This window comes from Barbus barbus (assembly GCF_936440315.1).
Source record: "Barbus barbus genome assembly, chromosome: 35".
NCBI lineage: Eukaryota > Metazoa > Chordata > Actinopteri > Cypriniformes > Cyprinidae > Barbus > Barbus barbus.
Genome location: NC_136763.1, coordinates 11,592,501 through 11,614,806, shown reverse-complemented (window position 1 = coordinate 11,614,806; position 22,306 = coordinate 11,592,501). Strand labels below are relative to the sequence as shown.

The 22,306-nt window shown below is 38.2% G+C and overlaps 1 protein-coding gene across 1 annotated transcript in view; it reads right to left on the bottom strand.

The window, feature by feature from the left end:
* Positions 1-21,486, bottom strand: part of LOC306855167 (forkhead box protein J3-like) — a 108,808-nt gene extending 87,322 nt beyond the window's left edge. The window contains exon 1 of the mRNA XM_079393640.1: positions 21,245-21,486. The gene's annotated coding sequence lies outside the window, so the exon portion shown is untranslated. The remainder of the gene's footprint in view (positions 1-21,244) is intronic.
* Positions 21,487-22,306: the final 820 nt, after the last annotated feature.

Genomic DNA, 22,306 nt, shown 5'->3' with positions numbered 1-22,306 from the left:
ACGTAGTGTCCGTGACGTCACCCGTAGGTTTCTAAACAGCATTTTTGAAGCTCAAAGTGGGCGGAGACGGCCGTCGCCATCTTGACTGCACGTCACTCCCGGATAATCGAAAATGGGTAAAAAGGCGGGAACCACGCCCGCCAAACGCAACCTGTCACTCAAGTGGCCACGCCCTTATTAATGCAGAACTTTAAGGCTTGATATAATTTAAACGGATGAGTTATAAAAAAATTTTGCCCCCCTCACAGTTGTCATGAAGGGCTTTCGGCCAGCCTCTAGTGGACAGTCAATGAATTGCAGTTTAAGTAACTTCCGTGTTGGTTTCGAGAGAGAGAGCGGGAGGTTGCCGCTTGGTATTGACCCAATTATGGTCCAAAGAAATACCGGCTCTCGGTACCCATCCCTACATATTACTGTTAACTTTTATCTTGAAATATTTCAATAGTCTTCTGAAAATATAAGCAATATTATAAGTAAATATTATAGATAATGTTTTCCCCCAGAAAGTATTAAAATAGATTTTACACTGGTCAATAATGTATCAAAGTCCCAGATTTAAAGCCCCTGATTCTACTTATAGCTGTTTTAAAAACAACTCATATGCCCTATGTAAACATGCGTGCAAATATGCAACTGCAATTTGTTATTGTGTACTTAAAAAATAAAAAAATAAAAAACCCCGAAATCCTGCCAGTACTAAGACATCAAAGTGGGAAAACTCCATTTTAGTTAGGCTGCTGTGAATGAAATGAGAGGTCTTATGACATCGTACTTTAGATTTCTATCAACGTTTCCATGAGAAGCTGCATCGCAAATGACAGCAAAGAAAACTGTTAATGACACCTCTAACCTCAGTAAACCTTTTTTTTTTTTTTTCCCGGCCTGTCAGTAACACAGATAACACATGACAGTACGTATGTGTAGCTATGCTATCATCATTCACAGCCTTTTTTTTTTTTTAAATATATATTTTTTTTTTATACATTAATAACCTCAGTAAACCTTAATACTACTATAAAAAAAAAAACAATGGCCATCTTGGTAAAACACCACGGGCAGCTATTTTCTACAGTATGAAGGCAGCAGGCAAACAAATACAGCTCCTACCTACTTCCTATCTACCTGATCCAATTGCAAAAGAGTCAGGACACTAAAGCAAATAGTGCCCAAAATAACTAGCTAGCCAAAATCTTGTTCACCTCCATAAGCCATAGAAGATTTAATTCCTATGGCCCTCAATGTCTGTGAACTGCTCATTTCGGATGACTCACTTCGCAGAAGTCACAGGTCATGTGGCAAGCAGCATGACTCGTTCAGAACAGAGGGTTTCTAGTGCAAACTGCTGACCTGCCATTATCACCACCAGGAGCCATATATTAGTATTGACATCTCAAAAGCACTTCCAGCACTCAAATGTTGTGTGTTACTTTAAATATTTCATGAGGGGAAAAGTTAAGGCAAATGTTTGTGTTCTTCACCAATATGAAACAAGTTAAAAAGTTATTAATTGGCCAATGTCATTTGCACTTGTCATTTAGTTGACTTTCCAAAACAGCATAAAGTTCCAAAATATTAAGTTAATTCCAAATTCCAAAGTTAAGTACCAAAATAGCATAAATGCTGTTAACAATGACAGGGATTAAACTGCTGGTCACTGAGGTCCAGTTTACACTAGTGCATTTCTGTTTTAAAATGCATAACTTTTGCTACGGTTACGCCTATAGTTTGTTACATTGCGTTTCAATGTAAACGGACCAAAACGGAGACTTTTGAAAACGATGGCGTGGCTGCCCACATTCGCTCTGTGTATCCTTGACGACCGTGTAAACTAAAACATCATGCTCATCGTTGTTCCCATAGATATAGTCCCCATTCGACCGCTCCAAGCACGTAGACGCGTCCGCCATCGAAATAATAGAGCATCTACCTATACATATCTATGGTCGACCACCACAAATAAACATCAGCCATCAGCTCCCGCGTCTCACACACACACACACACACACACACACACACACGAGTTTAGCACAATATTTAGCAACTTTCAGACCCTTTTAACGGCTTTTTTTCCATAAAAAGGTACATACTGACGCGATTCTTTTAAAAAAACCTCAGCTTTCATTCAGTTTGAAGATGTGACCAGTACTGTCCCGCGAGTGCAAGGTCTGTCTCTCCCGGTGCAGTGTCGCCTCTCTCGGCGTCTGTTCTGTGAAGTGAATGGCAGAGAAGCAGCGCATTCAGTAGGCAGTACCGCAGCCGACTCGTCAATAAATAATTTACAAAACAGCGTTGCCAAGCACCTGTCACTTTACTGACTGTTTGGACTTTTAAATATGAACAATTCTTCTGTTAATATGCGTATAGTTTGTTACTCAGATACAGGCAGTGCGCTGGATGAGACAAAACAGAAATATAGCCAAAACCACCGCATATACTCGCTTTTTAGTGTAAGTTAGATGTATATTGATTTTATCAGACGATGTCGCGATTATAAATCAGGATTTAAGGAGTATAGTGAGAGTGATTCCTGGTTAACGTAGTATGCCATTCAGTCGTGTTTACAATTTATACTTGTTTAATGTATGACAACAGAAAATATATAAATGTGAACAGCTTTATTGGGCATTCAGTAGTATTACAGTATGTGACAGTTCATAAAGTAAAAAAGTAAAGTAAAGTAAAGTAAAGTCGTGACGTATTGTCAAGTATGGTGACCCATACTCGAAATTGGTGCTCTGCGTTTAACCCATCCAAGTGCACACACACAGCAGTGAGTAGTGAACAAATGCACACACACACACATACACACACACACCGTGAACACACACCCGGAGCAGTGGGCAGCCATGCTGCGGCGCCCGGGGAGCAATTGGGGGTTCGGTGCCTTGCTCAAGGGCACCTCAGTCGTGGTATTGAGGGTGGAGAGAGCGCTGGACATTCACTTCCCCCACCTACAATCCCTGCCGGCCGGGGACTCGAACCTGCAACCTTCGGATGACGAGTCCGACTCTCTAACCATTAGGCCACGACTTCATAGAGTAGAATAGATCTGAAGTGCGGCAAGTGCCCAAACTTGTATTAACGCAAACTTGACGTAATGACGTCATAAATATGCAAATTAATGCGTGACGTCACCTGCCGCCACAAGTCTCACAAAATCCTGTGGGAAACACTAGACTGGACATCAGCCTCTTTGAAATCAAAGCATGCTTACTACCAGGCACCCTAAAGAGAGACAACAACTGAGCGAAAGATTTCAAAGCCTCCTACCTAAACTTAAAGTTCAAAGCTAAAAACGGAATGAAAGGCAAAAAATACCAGAATTTGCAGACCCTATTTACAACCTTCACAGTACTGTCTTGTAGGCTTTTAAATTAAATAACTCTTTATAAAACTGGGTATGTGTGGTCACAGTGTTCGGCCATTAAGCACCCTATGAAAAAGTTTGCTACACCCTACCGCACAGCAGCTTTTACAAGCAACATCCTCTTTGCATGTTAATGGGATAGTAAATCAAGATGGGGATGTGAAGGTATCAAACCGTATTTAAAGACAGACTAAATGAATAAAGACACTCCCCGAAGCGGACATACTAGGGGTTGCAGGGAGATTGGACTGTGCACGACTGCTCGTGTCAGATGAAGCTGGTTCACAGCACATTGCATCAAAGACACAGAGGCTTGTAAAAAGGGAAAAGCAGGCAAGAAGCCACACTCAGTTCAAATTTGTCTCTGATTCAAAGCGAGACAACAAATCCTGGATACAGCAATTAGTGGTTCAAAGTACCATATAAGAAGAGGAGTGTTATTTCAAGCTCAAATAAGAACAGATTCGATTTTGCAAGCTATGTATTCATTTATTTATTTTTTACAGTATGACTTATTGTCACGTCACCAATGTCATTTCTTTTACTGAAGCCTCACTATGCAATGCTTGACCCATCATCCGTTTAAACAGAGAAAGATGGTCTTAGGAAATCCCCAAACACGGTAGCATTCCCTTCATAGCATTTGATTTCCTCTCAAGAGTAGTCAGACAAAACCATGCTTTTGAAAATCCTGTATGCCAGAGATGCAAAATGGTCTTCTGACCAGAGGGGGAAGAAAAAAAAAAAAAACTATTCTGATGAAAAGCAGATAATTAAATGGTTCAGATTTCATGTTCAGACAATGGTGAAAAAAATGTGTCTGTTTTTGCTTTATCAGTACAATTTCTTTGAGGTGATGCACATACAGACACAGCTTATAAGCATCGTCCTGAATCAAAAAACAAAAAAGAACCTTATTTATCCACTCTATTCTCTATTATATAAAAAAGGAAAACTCAGTCTGGCACTCCTTGAAGACATTAAAAGTAGGTCATTCAGTCTCCAGTGACTCACCAATTCTGGCAAGAAACCAAATAGTGCAGGTATAGGGAAGGCAAGAGCCTTTTTGACTGAAGCTATTTGGCAGAGGGGTCATGTTTTAACAGCTTTACAGCCAGTTCACAAATCAACACACTGCCCCTTCAAAAACATTAAATCCTTATGAATATCTTACAGAGCAAGTAAAACTAGATCTCGGAGCCTCTGCCAAAGTGTTTAGGCACATTTGGGCTGACTTGAGATAGCTGAAAAAATATTCAGTACACCTTAATACATTTTAACTGTTTGAATTATTTGAAGAGATGCTTTGATTATTCGGCCACCGATCAGTTTTGGCCAATAATCACATTTTACGACTTGATTGGTAGTCACTAAATTTGGCCTTTCTCACAAACCGATCGCAATGTGATGTAACCATGTGATGGCGTCAAACTTTAGCACCGCAGTCTAGGGATGTAACGATTAACCACAAGCCGCGATAAGGAGTTTATATGAATGTATGTCTGAGGGGAACTTACTGTCTTTAAAGTTGGCATGAAATCAAAATGGAAAATTCTTATTTTTTTAATGAAATACTGTAGTGTTTATTACAAATAATTTATCCATGCACTTCATTATTTAATTTTTTTATTCATGTGCCCTTGTAATCTTTAATCAAAAACGTTAACCTCCCCTCCCCCTCAAAACGACTCATTTTCTCTTCTGGTCACGAGCTATGGCGCAAGGGCGGAGCTAGTGACGTGAGCCATGGAGGAGTACACTACCCTTAAAAATGGAAAGGATATTAAGATATTACCACAACATTACTGCTGTCGCGATAACCGCTAAATCGCAATACAACAACCGCGATATTTGCGTGTTTTCTTTTTTCGTAAGGTTATGCCCTTATCGTTTTACACGCGTGCATGTGTACTGAACATTAAATAAGTTAGTAATGATGATAACAATGTGTACCATGCTAATTTGTACAGAGGCTCAGTAGATTTTGCACTTAAGCCTAAACAGACAGTGAATGAGAGAGATCGACTGAGCGCGTGCAATCGATTACCTGCGTCTGTCCTTCAGGCTGAGTCATGTATATTTGTGAAAAATAGGTTGTCGTGTCCAAGGAAAGCGAAATCTTTTCGTTGACGCTCTGCTGGTCAGCTGAGGCTTTAAAAGTGGAGCGCAAAGTTAAAATGATTTCAACAGCGCGTTTCATTATATATCTCTTTGAATGAATCAGCGTTTTTGAACGTGTAGTTGAATGAACGGTTTAAAGACTCACTCAAAGACCGTCTCCTGCCGCCACCTTGTGGCACAACAATGAAACTGCACTGACTGACAGCCCATCTAGAACACGCAGGTGAAATATCAACAGAAATAGTCTCGTCCAATCAGATTCGAGGATCAGCACTATATCTATCTATCTATCTATCTATCTATCTATCTATCTATATACACAGTGAGGTCAATAAGTATTTGATCACCCTGTGATTTTGCAAGTTCTCTTACTTAGAAATCATGGAGGGGTCTACAATTTTCAGCATAGGTGCATTTCCACTGTGAGAGACAGAATCTAAAAATAAAAATCCGGAAACTTGCAAAATCACAGGGTGATCAAATACATATTGACCTCACTGTGTATGTAATATATATATATATATATATATATATATATATATATATATATATATATATATATATATATATATATATATATATATATATATATATATATATATATATATATATAATGTAATATGTAATACGTAAATAAAAAAAATATATAATTTATGCTCTGTTATGTGGACCGTTATTTTGTCATTCTCTTCGGTTTACTTGACTTCCTCTTTCAACGCAATTTAGTTTCCGTTTCATTGGCTTCTGAATATGACCTTACATTGTAATAGGGCTGAGTGATTAATTGCATTTGCGATATCGCGATATGAAAAAACGTGATTTTTCAACCACAGAGGCTGCGATTACTCTGTCACGTGACACGCGAGAGTAAAGAGGTGTATTCGACTTGAAGATCGATCGGTGTATGACATCAAAGTACGGCGTGAGAAAGCATAAGGAGACGCCCGCTCTCTTATAGCTCTCACAGTTAGGGCTGGGTATCGTTCAAAAATGTTCGATATCGATACCGATACCTTGAGTTCGATACCGGTTCCTGAACGATACTTTTTTTAATACCAATTTTATGAAAACAGTTTTAACAAGATTACATTATCTCAAAAAACTTTGGTTTTATTTTTTTCAGCTTGTTGACATGTATACAGACTCAAAGACTCATCTCCTGAGCCACTGCACAAAGGAACAAAATATAGCCAACACAATAAATCAGTACAAATAATTTTAATAAAGCTCAAATAGTTTTCAGTTTACACTAGTGCGTGCTCGTTTTAAAACGCATAGCTCATTTATTCATTTATTCTAGGTTGTTAAAGACTTCAAGAAATTTAAAATCTTTATCCACTTTAATAAGTGGATGTTTTATTTTCTTTCACAATATGTTTTATTGTTATTAAATTCTATGTTGTAGTATGTCTAATTATTTGAATGCTTAAAAACTACTTAGTTTATTCAAATTTATTCTTAAAACAGCCTTATGAAATGTTTTCTTTTTCCTCAGAAATTATGTGTTCTGTATCTGGTTTTCAAATGAAGGCATAAAACATTAATTATGGGGAAGTCGTGGCCTAATGGTCAGAGAGTTGGACTCGTAATCCAAAGGTTGTGGGTTCGAGTCTCGGGCCGGCAGGAATTGTAGGTGGGGGGAGTGAATGTCCAGCGCTCTCTCCACCCTCAATACCACGACTGAGGTGCCCTTGAGCAAGGCACCGAACCCCCAACTGCTCCCCGGGCGCCGCAGCATAAAATGGCTGCCCACTGCTCCGGGTGTGTGTTCACGGTGTGTGTGTGTGTTCACTGCTGTGTGTGTGCACGTTGGATGGATTAAATGCAGAGCACGAATTCCGAGTATGGGTCACCATACTTGGCTGAATGTCACTTCACTCACTTCACTTCATTACATTTTTCTTTTAAATTATTGAAAATAAAACTATTTATTTATTTTGGCAAACAAAATTTTACTATTAAAATTAAAACAACTTCACCTCTTGAAATTGGAATTAAGACTTTTTTTTTATATCATTTAACGTATTTAAACAACTAAATTGAGAGTTTTAAGGACCTGCAGAAGCCCTGTATTTTAAGGTAGCCCGTCGGGCAGGGAAGTGGTACATTTTGGTAGCCCGACTGGAAAACGCAATAGCCCCGGGAAGTCAGGCTAGAGATTTTGCGAGCCTTGCAATGCATTCGGAAAATCTCAGAATCGATCCACAAATCGTCGCAGCCCTAGTGACAAACAATGGATAGCAAGATACAATTTCAACAATGTTGCTTGTTGTACATCAACGACAGAGTGCTCAGTTCTAGTCTAATATCCTTTGCAAACATTCAAAACATCAACACCACAAAACTAGACACTTCCAATGCTATCACCAACATATATAGCTGGACTCCCTCTAAAGCTTGCATTATTAAAAATAATAATAATAATAATAATAATAATAATAATAATAATAATAATAATAGGGCACCATAAAAGTGCATTTAGACACCAGGTGCAGCTTCTTCCTCTCCTGCAGCCAATGGCTCTCCAAGGGTTAGGATTCCAGTCGGCCTATTTAAGAGACGATGACTCAGCCGGCCCGACCCGATGTCAGTGGTGTCAGCCACCATGGGATCTGGCATTCTAAAGACTCATTGATCAGTGTAGCTCATGTCCCATCACTGACACACCAACACAGGGCCAATACCACTGACCAAGCCTACGAAAGCTTTGGAGTCAAGCAGGGATGAGTGTGCCCATCCCCCATGCAGAGTTAATTCAAGCTGTGCAAAGGGAGCAGCGCCGAGTCCAAAGGAAATATGACTCATTTGAGTAACATGAGGCATTCTCCACAGAACTCTTGTTTGTTAAGTGAGAGAGGCCAGTTGAATGCAGCAGTGTGAGACTTCAGGACGAGAGCGGGGCTTCGAGGGGGAGGAAGAAATTACTTTTGGTGTCAGTTGCGTCATCTTAAAGCTCTGCTCCCCCAACTTCACTCAGAACTTCTTTGGCTGCATTAAAGGACTTTCTGAAGCATAATGACAGAATCGTTGCCCTTTAAGAGGAATGATTTAGCGCAGCAGAAACTATTAGTCAATGGAGTCAAAAGGTTTAAAGAACTTGCGTGAAATGCATCGCAAGAGAATACATTAAACACTTCCTGTGCCAGCTTTACCTTTGATGCAAACCACAGCAGGTCTGTAATGATGCTGTAAACATTTTAATCAGAAGACAGGTGAGTCAAACACGAGAGTAGCTCAGACTGACCTAAGATTATGCAAAATAGTGTTGTTGAACCCGTCATGATTACATAATCGCTTGTTCATGATTATTCGAGATTACAGGGATCATTGACCACTTAAATTACAACTGCATCCTTACATTTAAAATTCTGAACATAGAAATGCATGAAATTACAATGAAAAGTTTAAGAAATTACTGTCAACTTCATATAGTCTCCAAACGTCCTCCAATAAAGAGGAGACGATTAAATAAAAATATTGCTTTTGTATAATGTAATTGTTTATATAGGCAATATGTTCCTTGGAAAAATTATCAGTTTTGTTTCTCTAAAATAATATCAGGCAGGTTCTAAAACGCAGCACCTAAGTAGACCAAAAAGATAAATATTTTAGTTCATATTTAAAATTCACCGATTCTGGACCACCAATACTGTATGTTGAGCTTACACTGTAACTAAATCGAGGGGGAAAAAGACAATTGTGACTAGGGCTGGGTATCGAGTTCGATACTTTTAGGCACCGACCGAATTGCCTCGATACCACCGAGTATCGAAAAACGTCTTGTCGTTCGGTTCCAAATTTCGATACCTAAGGGGTTAATCTCATCACCGTCAGTGAGCCAATAAGCCTGCAGCACTAGATGTGTTTGACTAGAAGCGGCAACGCGCTGATAGATCAGTGTTTAACCTCTGCGAGAGCGTTTCGAAAGCGCACGGAGCAGTCCGCTCTTTAAATCGTGCGGTTTGTTTATTATACACAGACCGAAGCTCGCGTAACGCTCGCGGTCATTTCAGCGTCTGCCGCCTCACTAAATGAGGACATAAATACATGAACAACATCTGCTCTGAAAGTCACTTCGTGAGCATTTTACCGTTTGATTTGAGTAAAACTAGCGTCATATCATATACACACAGAACTGTAAAGGTATTCCCGGAAACCCGTCAAAATAAAAGTTCGGATTAACTTTGAAGACACTGCGGCAGAAATAAATTAATATTGTTCAGCAGACAGTACATACTGGTACTACTAGGCTACTATTAAAATTTTTACATTTTTTTTTTTTTTTTGTAATGATCACACAACAGTTATTCCATGTTTTAATTTTAATAGAAACCCCCCTTTGTTTGCCAAAATAAATAAACTTTGATTTTCAATAATTTACAGATAAATTAAATTAATGTTTTATGTCTTCATTTGAAAACCAGAATACGTTTAAATAAACTAAGTTGTTTTTATGCATTCAAATAATTAGACATACTACACCAGAATTTAATAATAATAAAACATATGGTGAAAGAAAATAAAACACCCACTTATGAAAGTGGATGAAGATTTAAAATTTCTTGAAGTCTTTAACAACCTAGAAATGATGATTCTGTCTGAGCTATGTTTTAAAATGAACACGCACTAATGTAAACGTAGCCTAACAGATGTGTAAACTGAAAACTATTTGAACTTTATTAAAATTATTTATGCATTGTGTTGGATATATTTTGTTCCTTTGTGCAGTGGCTCAGGAGATGAGGCTTTGAGTCTGTATAAATATCAACAAGCTAAAAAAAATTTGTTTTTTGAGATAATGTAATCTTATTAAAACTGATTTCATAAAACTGGTATCGAAAAAAGTATCGTTCAGGAACGGGTATCGAAATCAAGGTATCGGTATCGATATCGAAAATTTTTGAACGATACCCAGCCCTAATTGTGACAGCACTCACTGTAATATAAATTCACCAGTCCTGGGCAAACATCACTTGGTGCCGGACCAAAAAACACGATACACCAGCCACCTTGGTACTCTCATAATGTATCGAATGACCTTTGCCCTTTGACAATTACCTAACTATGTTAAATGCACAGCACAGGCTTTGCCATCTCGTGTCTGCATCTGTTCGTCGTTCTGCAACCACACAGCCAAACTACTAGATGGCGCTGTACACGAACAAAGCGCAACAGAAAAGGACTTTATCTCTGTGAAGCATCAGCAGTGTAAACGATTAGAGGAGCATTTGTAAGCATTCAGTGGATTTCTTTCTTAAATTGAGCTATTGTGTTACATTACTATATAAATAACTTGAGCAAATTTATTATTAAGTTTCTGGATCTCTAGATTAATCTATGATTTATCCATTTAGTGTGATCTGCCTCACCGGTTTCATTAGAAGCTTTAAGCAATCAGACTTGATATTTATTTTCAATGGATTTGATATTATTTAAAGATAAAGAACTGAAATCAATGCGCTTGTTTCTATTTCATAAACAATTTGTTTTATCAGCAATCAAGTCATGGTTAAACTTAAAGTCTGTGTAAAGTGATATTAAAATATGTGTTCTGAGTTTGTCACACAACAGAAAAATGTGTTATTAACCACCCAGCCAAATGTGAATGATAAAAAAAAAAAAAACGCCAAGTAACTAAAATAAGTTATCAAAATCTTTGAAAAATAAGCAGGACTCTCTGCTCTCAAACGGGGGGGGGGGGGGGGGGGGGGGGGGGGGGGGGTGTCTGCTGTCTGCGCTGAGACCACGCCCACTCGCAGGAAAGCGGCCGTCTCTCTCAACTGTCAAATATCGCTACAACCTGAATGGATGCTACTGGATTTATACAGCCATACATGTTTGAGCGTGCAAGTTCGTTATTTAATTGTAGACTCGCACATCAGCGCTGCAGAGAGTTGAAACCTGCTTAGCAACGGTAAACACCACGAGAGCGCAAGCTCCATTGCGCTTTGAAAGAAGAGAAAGCGGTACAGCTCGCGTTTCTAGATGCGAATTGTTTTTAAATTGTATGTATTCTGCCACATATTAATGTCTCTGGGCTAAGACCCGGGTATCCATTCACCCTAGAACCGTCCCTGCCTAGAATCTGCATATCTAACATCACAGACATTCAAAGAGACAAACTAAGAACTTGACCGGTGGCTGTATTGCGTCATCGAGCCACCGTTTTAGCCCCGCCCAAAAAATCCTGAACACCGAATTGGTGAAAAACTGTTTAAAGGTTTAACTCCACAATTCAGTACTACATAGTTCAGAGTCTTTGTAATGTGTTTCAGCAATACATTTCTAACATTTGTAATGTGTTTAGAAACAATTCTCAGAATTCTCTTTACACAGACTTTAAATTATATAAATGTGTGTTTGCTGAATGCTGACGGCAAATGAGAAAGTATTAGGCTACAATGTTTGCCTTTCTGTTACTAATAATTTAAAAGCAATCGTTATAATTCTTTTGTATGCATTTTAATTCCTTCTTTTAACCGTTCTGACTTCTACCCTAGACAGAACTGTTAATGACAACAGCGAACAAGAGGGAGAATGTGAGCACTCTGTGCTCAGGCGCTGCAGTTCTCAGGGCCATCAAAATAAAAGTCCCGCCTCAAACACATCGGCCATACAGGAAAACTTATCGGCTGATAGGGTTGGGCGATGTCTTCAAAATTGGCATCGGACGATGTCTACAGTGAAACATCGCGACGGACAATGACATCGGGGGGCAGGAGGAGTTAGGGGGTGTGCCCGAAGCGTAAATCCATATTCAGAAAGACACGGGAAATACATAACTATTGCTAACGGTTGCCGGTTACATTTTTACATAAAATTTCACTTACCACATAAAGAGAGTAATGAGAGATGACTGAGGACCATGACAAATGGTTTGCAGATCCTAAGCACCACTGACAATCATATAATCTTGTAAAATGTGTGGAAAGTACTGCCACTCCATAGTATAAACAGAATAACTCGCGTGATCGCGAATCTATATCGGTCGACCTATACTAAAAACACATCTTTCATCTTTATTTAACCCTCTAACTCTAGCACTCTCTATTCTGATTTTATTCTTAAAAAAAAAAAAAAAAAAAAATTGTGTCCCTTTTTGATTTGCTCTCTATTCATTTACTGCTTGTTTTCTTTTAAAAAAATAAAATAAAAAAATAACACTAGCTTTTCTATTCTATCATTTTGTTTTATTTTTATTTTTTATACAATTAACAAAAGCAAAAAATGCCTCTGAAGGCCCGTTCACACCACAGCTATAACGATAAAGGCACAGAGAAACGATATCGTTGGAGTTATTTTCAGAAGGATTTTTTTCCAGCTGATGAACGATACAAACATTGACACCCAAATCAGAATCCATCCTGCTATAATGAGCTTCCGAATTTAAAGTGGCAGACGAGTGTGCACTTAGAATAAACAGACGATAGGGCTGTTGCGATTCGTCGATTTTATTCGACTATTAAATTTCTAAAAATCCTCGACTTCATTTTGCCCGCGTCAATTAACCGGCAAAATACCAGAAGTGACGCATTTCACAGACGAGAATCCATAAAACACATTATTAGGCTGTTTTCCTAGGCTGAATGATATATTAAACCCTTTTAAAATGAATAATTAAGCATAATTGTGAATTCACAAATGCTACGAATTAAATAATTATATGCGATGCAGTTCTAATACAGTATATGCACTTTACTTACATGCGTGTATATTACGTATGTGCGCCACACAGCGGCTCTGTTCACAGTAGTTCAACATGAGCTGTTATCATTTACATGTGTGGAGCGTCTCAAACGAAAGTGAGTTTGGGTTTATTATAACGTTCATCTGGGAAAGCAGCGTGTGCCATTTCATCAGATTTGTAAGTAAAATCATTTATAAATCTACGCAAACACAGGAGAATACATCACGGTTTCAAAATAAAAGCTCAAAACCTCACTCTGAATTTACGCGTTTTGATGTCCAAAAGAAATTTTTGCATTTCTTTCCTAAAGAAATGGACAAATATTAAAGATTAAATGGACATTTTAATTAAATGGTACTTGGTCAATATTAAACAAAGATTAGATCTCACAGTAATGTGTAAAAACTGCAGGCCTTTGTTGTAATTCATAATGCACAAATAATTTTTTTTCCATTTTCATTTTTCTATACTCTTTGAATGGTTACATTAAATTTTAGTAATCAAAAGCATCTCCTATTAATTGATTTTATAATAATAATAAAAAATAATTAAGTATTTTCCCCCCCTTTTTTCAGAAATACTGCGCATTAAATTTTTCTCTTAAATAAATTCTGGTAAATAATATTTCTGGTAAATACTCCTTTAAAAAGTGTTTTTTGATTATAATTTTATTATTAATAGACTAGAACACATGGATATGTTGTCATTCTTACACTATAATACTGAACTTTGATTTCAGTGATTTGGACTATGAGATGGACACTTGCTTCTTGCATTTTGTGTTGCACTTTACTTTTACTTTAAAAAAAGGATTTCATAGAAATTTGGATTTCATTCATCAAAACGATTAATTTCCCACAAAAAAAATCTATTTTACTTAAGAATATTTTATTAAACTTGCAACTTTGCCATTCAGTACTGTACCATAAAAAAAGTATAAATGTAAACAAGCCATTGATGAAATGTAAAACTAAAAGAGTAAAAATGTAAACAAACCTAATAGACTTTTGTTAATATTCTCTTTTTATTTCATTTTTAATAGGTTAATCGATTAATTGATAAATTAGTTGCTAGATTAACCTAAATAAAAATAGTCGTTATTTGGCAGCCCTACTGTTTTAGTTCAAAAGTTTATTAAGTAATTAAAAACACTGTTTTAAAGTTAAGGCAAACTATTCAAGTATTTCGTTAACAAACAGTAGACTATTCTTGTGGAAATTTCTAATACCACATTAACAATAGCATACCCCCCCATGCCCCCACCCAATACCGAACCAAAACCATGAACTGAACCATGAGAGCCTTGAACAGTTTCACCCCTATGCAAAACACTTTTTACAAACAGCAGCAAACACTTCTAAAACTTGAGCATTTCTCAAAGAGAGGTAGAAACGCAACACCGCAGTGTTCAGATTTACTTGAAAGTTCTTCAAGCACATCTTAGTGACCTAAAGCATTATTCAATTCTCCAATTAGCATAATTCCATGTCAAATTAACTTTGAAAAAGTGAGTCATTAAGAGGTATTAATCCTTTAGAAAATAGTTTTGAAAACCATAAATGCAACACTATTTAAAATTACCAACTTTAAAAACAAAGCTTGAATATTTCCACTGCACTAAACCAATTAGCTTTATTAATCAGACAAATGTCTGCATTACAGCTTTGGCTACTCAGACTCATATGGGAGAAATGAACCAAAACATGGAGGGAACTGGGCAAAAATTGCTCTCAGAGCACGGAGCATGGTTAATTGTCCATCTTTAGCAAGTTATTAGGGCTTCTCCAGAAGTGCATTTGTAACTACAGCTGAATGTGCAGTAAGCTGAAGTAATTAAAATGGTTATTAAATGGCATTATCCGAGCTTGATTATGATTACTTAGGCTGCGTAATCTAGGTAAAATCCTTACCCTGCTCACAGCGTCCACATCTCTGCTGAACAAGAGAGTCTCCGTTACCTGCAGCAGGCACAAAGCGAAATATACTGTGCTGCTCTACTGTTTTAAGAGACACAAGACACACAAAGTCCTCCAATTCCACTGTGACGCACCCTTGCAGACCAGCCTTTTTTTACCAAGGACAAACAGGCAATGCAGCAAGAAATTTTTGTGCAGTCATAATGAAAAATGAACGTACACCAAGGTATATCCCCACAAAGTTCATTGGAGTGGCTTTGGTGATGAACAGAGGGCATGTGTAGTCAAATAGGTAATGCTGCATGGTTAATGAAAGTGACTGACTGCATGCAACCTGCTGAAGCCACAAAACGCTACAGTAGATGGGGAAAGATGTAAGTCCAACCAATGCATGAGGGCAAAAAGGCATCCAAGGTCACGTTTGCACTCGTGAAAAACTTGATCTGGAAGGTAGAATGGGTCTCCAGCCAGGTAATGGGGGTGGATGACACAATCTGTCCACTGCACTGAATATCTGAAGTTCCAACTACTGTTGGATCAGCCAGTGCAGCACAGCACAGACCAACATGTAACAAAGTTTTCTGCACATGGAGAGACTGGTAGAGCTCTGGCAGTGTATTTCAGCATTAATAAAAAATGAAAGTGTAGTGCTTCGGTAGATCTGCGCTCCTCTTCCCAGGGGTGAGGGGGTTTGGGTTGTTTGAAAAACTCTGAACCAGTGCAGCATTCCCATATCTAGTGAGGGGCTCTTTAAAAATTCATTAATTTACAGCAAAAATAGATTAAAGCACCCAGCTGAGCAAAACTCGAAATTTGGCTCCTGAATAACATTAATAATAAAACAGCTCCCAAAAGCTCCGGGGGTTTCGCCTGAAGAAACTGTGTTGGCTCCAGCTCACCTCGCAACACCTTGTGAAAGGCTCATTTTTTTTGTAAGCGTTAAAATATTTTAATTGTCATTCATGCGAATGAATTTGTTAAATTGTTCTGCTATTAATAGTCAAACCATTTTCAATCTGATCATAGCCTTGAAACTGCAAAACTAGCAACCAGTGGCCCAAAAATGCCTGGAACCACAGTTACTGTAATTGCTCTGGTCAGTTCTAAATGAGGTTCACTTAAGTGCAATTATCCCCCACTGATCTTTCACATAAAGAGACTTTTTGAACATGAAAAAGTGGGCTCACACAATATGACTGCAAACAAGATTCAAATTGGAATCAGAGATGAATGGCTTCATAGCTCATCTGCATTCTAGTGATGAACGGCCTTGCAAATGAAGACCGAGCTACTTATTGACTTTCACCACTTGCACAGCAAGGCTTCATATTGGTTGGTTTGGGGAAGTTGTGGCCTAATGGTTAGAGAGTCGGACTCGTAATCCAAAGGTTGCGGGTTCGAGTCTCGGGCCGGCAGGGATTGTAGGTGGGGGGAGTGAATGTACAGCGCTCTCTTCACCCTCAATACCACGACTGAGGTGCCCTTGAGCAAGGCACCGAACCCCCAACTGCTCCCCGGGCGCCGCAGCATAAATGGCTGCCCACTGCTCTGGGTGCGTGTTCACGGTGTGTGTGTGTTCACTGCTGTGTGTGTGCACGTTGGATGGGTTAAATGCAGAGCACAAATTCCGAGTATGGGTCACCATACTTGGCAGTATGTCACTTCACTTGTTTTTGGCATAACAAGCGCCTCGGCATGCAAGCTGTTATTGCAACAGCCTGAAATGGACAATACAAAACAGGCATAGGCCAAAATGGTTGTCTAGTTGTCTAATAACAGATCAATTAGTACAACTGACAAGTGAAACACTGTTGGTATATTTAAAGGTGACAAAAGCAGATGCTATTCTCAATTAAGTTATGAAACTTCAAAGTGAGCATTTTAGCATCCTGAGCACGTGTTTTCCTTTCAGGCTAAAGGACCTCATAGTAACACCCTCTTTGATAGGCTTGGTCTGTTAATTCATCATTTACAGTGATAATATTGACAGAATTTGACAGCAATTATTAGAGGAGAGGCGTTTAGTGAAGCTTTATTTACACAACAGGAAACAGACTAAAAGCTCAATCTTGGGATTCACAAAATCGATGTTCATAAAAAATGAAAATCAACTAAAATTGAGAAATCAAAACGTTAACTAGACTTTCAACCTCAGACTAGTCCATTATGAAAATATGTTCTATCACATCCCTGCTACAAAATGAAAGGATAATATTCTATGAAAGGACTATAATATTAATGGTGGCAGCTTGTCTGAATTAACACTGCCTACCAGAATGTAAATGATTCTGCGTTTAACTAATAAACACTAATTATTTTAACACTAGCATTGCAAGAGTGCTTTGCTTTGGGTAATTTCTATGCTTTGAAAGCACCAACATGCAGTATTGACAGCCACTGAGGGTTATAATACATGATACAAAAAGTAACAATTAATAGGCATTTTTATCCAGATATTTAATGTCATTGCTAGAAGGAAGAGGGGAGCCTGTGGTGTGGTGTGGGGAGGTGACCTGATGGGCAGTTTCTGAGCTGGGCAAGCCATGCATTTAGCTTGCCTGGACCCCATTTACCAACAGGGGTCTGATAACTTCATCTCACAGACAGCCATTTGAATAATCGCTTCAACAAGGGGGAAAAATTAAAAGCCTCTCAGTGAGACAGGGCTGGGCAAAGGGCCACCACTGAATTCCAAATGAGCTATTGGTATGCGCAAGGTGAGGGGCTGTCTCTTCTTTGCTCACGTCAGACTGCTCAATCTACACACGCCTTGCTGCTAATTCAATGTCATAAAAGTGCTTTTCAACATCACAAACTAAAATCTGTCTGGTTGTCAAAATCTAATGGCGAAAATGGGAAGCAAACCACTTGTTGCAACCAGACAGAAAAAGAGAGAAAATGATACACTGGTTTCACACAGCACAAATGTAAGAGAACAGATGTTTGTGCTGCACAGCTGGAGAAAGGCTTAACTTTTCTAAATGTGGGACAAATCTCATCAACCAATTCAGCAGAGCGAAAAAAAAAAAAAAAAAAACGCTAATACCTCAGAAAACAGTGCAACGGGTAAAGACAGCTCATAAACGTATATAAAAAATTAACAACACAGTTACCAAAGATCTAAAGCACCATACAAATGCCCCATTTGGCGTGTAGCCTATGGCGTCGTTTAGCGACGATAAAGTAGGTGGAATGCATAAAGCCAGCAGTTTCCAGGTGAGTTTAGACATAGCGGCAGGATGCCCACTGAGGCCTGAGGGCAAGACGGAGAAGAGTCTGTATGCAATACTGCAGCGGAGGCCTCGTCAGATCCTGGCATGGGAACAGTTATGGTACACTACAACAGATGCCATGCTTGTGTTCTTTAAGAACTCCCATTCCAGCCCATTTAGCAAAACACTAATGAACAACATACAGAACAAGATGAAAGATAAAGGACACTTAAGTCGTAATACCTTTCTTAAGACAGCATTTAAAAGCAAAGTATCAAAAACTTCTTTCATGCTCTTTCTTTCTTTTCATCTCAGTTAGCTTCACTGTGATATTAGGCCCAAAAGGTTATAGTACATGCAATCAGATTAAGAGAATATTAACAATGAAACAACAAATAATGAATCATTCATGTGCTGTACAATTTCATGCCCTCATCTTATAGAAAAATATATTACAATATATTAAAAATGTGAAAAAAAAATTTATAAACATATTCATTTTAAACTGACTGATATTTAAGTTTTTTTTTTTTTAATCTAATCAAAATGTTTCAAACAAAATATGTATTACCTGGTAATCATTTCATTTTTTCCCCAGTATTCTTAATATCACTTTTCATGCTGTTAGTCATTTCTAATATGTATGTAATGTATCATAATATACATTTAACTGACAAATGCTATGTCCCTAAAGACATCATCTTCCAGGATATGACATTTTTGGTGGGAAAACAACTGCAAAAACACGAGCAAGCAGCAGCAATGATTTCTGTTATGTTGTATGGCATCACATGATCAAATCTGATAAATTATTTATGTATATATACATACACATAAAAGGTCTGCTATAGCTTTTAACCATTTTATATCAATACAAAAGTACAAAACATTACAGAGATCAAAATGTACTGCATAACATTAATGACTCAAAACACTTTTTGTACAAGTGTAACAATATTCTTGATGCAATAATTGTAAATACTAAAACGCAGTGGTTTCAGCACAAGAACCACCAGGCGTGTTCTGACAGGCAACTGATAGTTCAATCATTTTCTGCTTTCTGTGAGCTGACAACCCAAAGACAAACAACTCTGGTGCTAACGTGAATCTTTCACACTATTGTACTGCTACACTGACTGGGTGGGGAAAATATGTCCCGGGTAGTTCGCATGTGTCCATAATTTAGTATTTTAAGCATGCTGGTACATAATTCAACAGTCTCTCCATTCGTACTCTACTCTTTAAGTGAAGGAGGAGGAGAAGAAAATACAATTATAACTAATAGAATGCTGTCGGTTAATCCTCATCAGGCCAATACAAATTGTAACACGCATGCAAAAATAAGCTGTCATTGTCAACTTAAGGCAAGACACTACAGGAAAAACCATTGTTTTCATGCACTGGTCAATTTTGAGATTATTGGTCTATTTTGCTTCTAATGTGTCTTTTTTCAGACTAGTAGAAAAAAAAACATCCAAATTTACATTTAGATATTTATTTGATCTATTTGCATCTGCAGACTTCAATTACATATGTTTAAAGGCTGTTCTCGCAGGATGACTTTTTTCCTGCACTGAGCCAGAAACCTTCACTTAAGAAGTATATGTATATAAGAAGTCCTGTATATGCATGTATGTATGTATGCATGCATGCATGTATGTGTATGTATATATATTCTTTACAGAGTGGCTTGTTCATATATCACTTACCTGACTGCCTATATCTCCCCTCTGTAACTTTTAACTCTAATATGCCATCAAAATAAGACAAGAATTCTGAACATGGATTTTTCTGCAAATTAGTGCATATTTAATTATTTAACGCCTCATTTACATATTGAAACATACCATTTCGAACAAAAATCTGGAACGCAAACAATTGTCAATGTACTGTGATAAATCAAATGAGGAAGTACAGTGACATCTATTTGTTACTATATTAACCTGTGGTGTCTTGCCTTAATGTCCAATTATGATGGCTCCATATAAATTATAAACGTTAGGCATCGCGGTATAAGCAACAAGAAATCTAATTCAACCCAAAGCACAACATGACAGTAAAGGTCTGTTCTTGCAGTAACTAAAGGGGAAAATCCAAATACCTGACAGACAGCGGGTAACATTCCAGCAGCTGACTAGACGGGGGACTAGTCTTGCATTGACTAGATGTGACAGTCTATATATGATGTGTATAAAATCTTGCAAATAAGCCACATAAATTACATGCAAGATCAGAACAGTAGAGACTTGCTGTGTCTCTTATCACCTGTCGCATATGCTGACAGAAAGGCAATAACTCATGCACAACTTCATAAAGTCAAACTAAACATTTCAATAACGCTTCATTAACAATCTTACATCTCTTGTTCGCACAAAAACCGAGCTCGTATGCATATTAACGGCCCCACAAATTGGCCAGGATTCGTATTTAAAATGACACGCAGCTGCCGCGCGTCTGTTTCCAAAATATTAATAGATACGGCCTCCACCTCCAACTACTGTTAGTTGACAGCACCAAAAGTTGCTCGTTTGGCAGTTCCCGGTCGAAGAGCTCGCTTCCAGCTCGGCTTACTGACCGAGTTTCAGTCACAAATATTTTTTGTCTGTCAGATACGTGCATAAATAGCAGGCGAGCTAAAGTAAAGCTGGCGGCTAATTAGCAGCTCACTCTCGCTACCTGTCTGACAAAAACCGTATTGGCGGCTAGCAGCATGCTAACTAAACTTGTTCTGCTGTGACAGAGGAGCTTGCAGTGTCCCCACCTGCCCCCGACCGACGGCGGCAGCGGCATACCACTTGAGGCCTGAACGTCTGTCCTCCCGCTCTGCTCAGAACTTCAGCAGCACACAACTAACAGCTAAAGTCGTCCATTTTTCGCGGGCCCTTCAACTTCGCGAGCTCCATATCGCGAGCTCGTAACCTTAACGTTCACCCGCACTCACCCGGGCTCGCGTCCGCTACTGGAGGCCAGTGCAGGTCTGTCAAAGTTAGCCGTCTCCTCCACTTCCTTTTTTCGATCACAGCTCCTTCTCTCTCCTCGAAACGAGCCTTAGCGCTCTGTGTTTATCGTGGGTTTGAGACCCGCAATCCCTTTACCGGTTTGTCCGTGGCGTCTCCTAGCTTCTCCGCCTCTCTCTCGCTCGTTCGTCTTTCTCTCTGAGTAGCTAACATCCGGGGACTGCGCGGATCAAAAATCCGGAACTACTTTTGGACATTAGCCGGAGAACGGCCCACAGTACCAAGCTGCGACAGGCTTTGCAGCCGGAAAGTAGTGCCTTTAGTGTACACGAATATTATCACGACAATTATTAGCAATAGCTTTTCACATTTACTCTTATCACAAGTACAACCATACCATACAATAAAAACAATATCGAATGTGAAATGCACTAGTCGATTCCAAAGAAACTTTATTATTGCTAATAAATTGCTAACAGCTCTGATCATTAAGCCTCTATCGAAAGTGTAACAGTATGTCTGAATATAAATTTTCGGAAGGTGTAGATAACTCCCAACATTTTTATTTTAAAATTTAATAATAAAATGAAGATAATTTTATGCGCTTATTAGAATTTATCTGGTTATAAATCCGTCAATTCATGGACGTTGAGTTAGCACAGAGGATGATTTCGTCAAGTATCTTCGGTATTTGTAATATTAATTAGTATTTTAAATATTAAATTCCTAATAGATTATTAAGAAACGCTATCGCTTTGGTAAATGGGTACTGATATCTATACAGGCCTACTAATATTATTTTTCCTAATAAAAAGATGTGGACAGCACCCCAAAATTATTTAATAATAAAATAATGAAGGTTTAAAATAATAATAATAATAATAATTTCAAGAAAGACGTTTCCCCGTTGTGAACCGTTTGTCTGGAGGAAGAAAAATATTCCTCATTTGTTTTACTTTTGTGGTACAACGCGTGTTTCTGGTTTCAAATAACTTCCTTATGTCTAATATTGTATTATTATTTAATTCTTATTTGAATTTTATTTT